We start from the raw sequence: 4,412 nt of genomic DNA, 5'->3' as shown, positions 1-4,412 counted from the left end.
TCTCTTACTTGCCAGACTATTGTGGTGATACAGTTCTGTCAGCTGAGGGAGTCACAGGTAGCCATTCAGGGTCCGTGTTGTGTGGCTGCCAACACCAGGATCATTCCTACGGGCCTCAGCAAGACTTGGGCTCAGCTATGGTAAGTGTCCTTACGGCTAGCTGTCCAATCAGGAACGCCGGCAGAAAGCGGATATGCCTCACCCGCCATCTTTCTTCCTGGCAAGGTCTGGTCAGCTGGGAGGGCCGCGGGTACGGTCAAGCCTCTTTGGCTCCGGGACAGCTGACCTCTGGAGCCTTCTTGAAACTACAAGAGGGCCCGGGAGCAGACGAGGCGAACGTCGGGGCAATGTAGGGGGCGCCGGGTCTTCCCCGGGTAGATGCCTCAGTCCTACATCCTCAGTCCTACATTGCTTTGGGTGCTGCGGGACCCCGGCGGCCAGCCCCATCTCTTGCAGAATCCTGTACTCCTGTCTCCTCAGCGAGACGCCTCCTGCAAAGTACAGGTAGATGGGCATGTTAACACATGACCACTACACCAGCCCATGTGACATGATGACGAATTGAAGGCCAGTTTGGATTGTATTTCACGTTCTGGGCCAACCAGAGCTAGCTGCAAGAGTGTCTCAAAAACCAAGCCAGAACAAAACAAAACAAAGGTGGTGTAGGCATTCTGTGTTTTCAAATTTGTTAACTTGGAAATAGATTAAGAAACCCCATATCCAGCCAGGTGTCCTTGTGCATTATAATACATTCTGACCCTCTTCTACATTGACTTATTGTTTTACTTTCACTGGAGTAACGGGAAATTGAGCAAAATAATGGGAACCATATTTACTAAATTTTTGCTTACCAATTACCGTAAAAAAAATGCCTGATTTTGCTGGTGTGTTGGCTCATGTCTTTAATCTTAGTATTCAGAAGAGTGAGGCAGTTGGATTTCTGTGTTTCAAGGCCAGACCGACGGAGTTCAGGCCTGAAATTCCAGCTAGTCAAGAGACTAAAGCAGGATAGCAGGGTAAAAGCCTGTCTGGGCTGCAGAGTGAATGTTGCAGTCCCCAGCGTAGGCGACTTAGAGTGTGTTTTAAAATAAAAAGAGCTGGGGAGGTACTCCAGTGGCAGAGGATATTTGCTGAACTAGATTCAATACCAAGCACCATGTGCAAAACAAAAATGCTTTTGAACATGAAAGGGATAAATACTTTGCAGGATGTCTGGAGGGCGGCTAATACAGAAACTACGGTAGGCACATGGGGCAGTTGTGAAGACCGGTTCATTTGCTTGCTTGGAACTTACTGTGAAGACCAGGCAGGGCTGGAGTTCATAGAGATTTACCTGCCTCTTTCCGGAGTGCTGGGAATAAAGCTGTATGCCACAAAACTCGGCTAAGGGTTTTTAATATCCATGTACAAATGTCTAATGTTCCCAGCCATCTGGGAAGCTAATTCTGAAAGCACAACCAAACAGAATAAGGTGCTATAGCTTGTAATCTTTCTTGGAAAGAAAGAACATTACAAGCTTGAGGATCGTCTGGGTTACATAATGAGACCCAATCTCAATCAATCAATCAATCAATCAATCAATCACCATAGCTAGTAGATGAACAGACATGGCCAAAGTGGCGTAGCTTGAATGTGGGCAAAGCTACCCTACAGTGGGAGCCATGGTATGAGCTGTAATATAACTGAAAGAAATATACCCCAGATCCACAGTTCCATTTCTAGTTCTAGAAATGTATGGCGGAGTTCCCATGTGTCCTAAATAAGAATATGAGGGACATTTAGTACTGTCATCAGAATGATATAAATAATAGTCCATTTGTAAAATTAAAGACGGAAGATAAGAAGAATAAATGATGACAGGTGATAGTATAGTACAGAAGTTGGAGTGTCATCTTTTCAGCCTGAGAGTGCTGGCGCACACCTTTAATCACAGCTTTTGGGAGGCAGAGGCAGGTGGCTCTCTTCAAGTTTAAGGTCAGCCTGGTCTACATAGACTGTCTCAAAAAAAAAAAAAAAGAGTTGGGTGTTTTTTTTTTTTTTTTTTTTTTTCTTCTTCTTCGCTGTGCACCTTCAGTGTGTAAATACACGAGAGTGTCATCATATCTGTTACCATATCCAACATCAACATAGCAAGTTCCAGATCAGCCAGGGATACATAGACCCTGTCTCAAAAAGAAAGAAAAAAAAAACTTGAAAATATGGTTTATTTACTTCACAAGTCCAGGTTACAGTCTATCATCTGCCCAACCATTCTAAAATATAATAAAGTATACTTTGAGGAGAATAGCAAGTGATGACTAAGCCACCTTACCTGTAGAATGGGCTAGAAGGAAGCCTGGTGATATTCATGAAAGATGTGGGAAAATGACCTGAAAGGCAGTTTGCAGAGCTTCAAAGCTTTCCTTCCCATATTTGCAAAAGCATGGGTTATTTTGTTCATGTTGTTTATGGTGATATATTTTTGTTTGTTTTATTTAGCCCAGGCTGGGCACAAAGTAACAGTCCTTCCTCAGCCTCTTAAGTGATAAGGTTATAGGGATACATCAACATGCCGTGCCCTTGATACAGAAGAATTTAATGTAGGGGAGGCAGATCAGGGTACTAAATAACCTTGAGGCTGACTAAGGCCTCTCAGTAAATCTGTTTTCACCCTGTTGTGCTTAAAGGAGTCAGTGTTTCCCTTCTGCCTACTCATGAGACGACACAAAGAAATCTCAGTATACGGTTCTAATACTCCAGGTCCACAGAGTATAAAGAAGGGTAGATTTTTCCCGCTGTATATTCCAAGAAATCTCTCCAGCACTCCTAAAGCCAAGGCAAAATTGTATGGTAGGAGCAGAGGTATCACAGACCCCCCAAAGCAGAAAAGGCCCAGGGAAATTGAGAGAGTGAGGTTGCTGCAGTCTTCAACAGTAAAGTGCATGGGAGTCCATGGAAGAAGGGTCACCCTTAAGACCTCACAGATAAAGAGTCACCTGCATACAGGGTAGCTCTGTGGCAGTCACAAGGACAGTTGCTCAGTACATGACAACTAAAGTACTTGCTTCATCTCCCAGAGGGTTTTAGACAGCTCTACCCAAGTTTTGTGAGCGTTGAGCATGGCTAGTATCTTCTGCTCAAACTCCTTACTTTCGGTATAGATTCTGGAGTTTCAGTATAACAGGTGTCTGAAAACATTAAATGAAGTCTTCTAGAGGTAAATATGTGTAACTTTAAATCATGGGTAGATCTGAGTAACATCATGAGATATGCAGCTGTGCTAGTGCATCATTCACCGCGTATAATCTCATCATATAGCAGCTATGTGACTTCACATCAGCCCACGAAGAAAGGTGAGTGTGGGGCACCATGGCGTTGAGACAGAAACCGACTCATTCTATATTGCGGTTATAGTTCGAGTTCACCATTATATGTTGTTGTAAATACCTTCTTGTGTCTAGTTAGCAAATTAAGATTTCTCATATGTTTGTGTAGGGAAACCATAGTGGTTAGGCTAATTGCCACTATTTTAGTCTTCCACTACAGGTCTTGAAACATCCCTCCTTCAGATACTGATGAGTTCTGCACTTCTTTTCTTTCCTTTTTTTACACACTTTTGTGGACATGTATTTTGATCTTTTCCACCTGCTGTTGTACTTGGTTATCCCATCCTCCTTCTGCAGAACCCTGCTCTCACCTCAGCTCCCCTCCTGCCTTCACTGCTTTGTTTATTTGTGACCTTAGGATGCTAATCATGCTTACCTTAGTGAACGTGGCTGAGAGTTACTTACTGAAGCATGGCCAGTTTATCAGTGGCTACACCTCAGAAGACACTGACTCTTCTCCAGCAAGCCATTGACCTCTAATAGTTCCTCAGGAAAAGTGGGGCCTGGCAACGGGATGCTGGGGAGGCCCCATTGTGCAGGGAACTATAGCTGCTTGGACTTCACAAGCTCAACAGCTATATCATGTCCAGAACACAGCACTCACAACGTTGTTTCCCATCCTTCAATGTTTGTATTTTTTCTTTTCTTCTTTTATGACGTTCTCCATGCCTTGGATTGGGTGACAGGGGCAAGTATTCAAGAGTTACTTCTAGTCAGGACTTGGACTGTTTATGGATTTTTGTATTAAACATCACCCACTGCACAGAGAGACTTCTTTGGCCAGTACTAATATTCTTAACAGCAGCACTAATCTATCAGTATAAACATAAATATTTATAAGACAGCTTGACATCATGTCCATATAGCAAAACAACGATAGGTTAGGGCCAATGACCTTTCCACCCAAGGGCTTTTGAGTTCCCTTCTGGAGGGAGGGCCTCAAACACAATCAGATAATTGTTCGTCACCACCATAACTTCCATGCCACTTTTATACCAACCGGCAGATTGACATTGTGGATTACAGGATTCACAGCTGGCTAGGACA

The sequence above is a fragment of the Mus caroli genome, unplaced genomic scaffold (assembly GCF_978045245.1).
Source record: "Mus caroli unplaced genomic scaffold, Mus_caroli_1 scaffold_18, whole genome shotgun sequence".
In the NCBI taxonomy this organism is placed as follows: Eukaryota; Metazoa; Chordata; class Mammalia; order Rodentia; family Muridae; genus Mus; species Mus caroli.
This window is presented reverse-complemented; position numbering follows the sequence as displayed.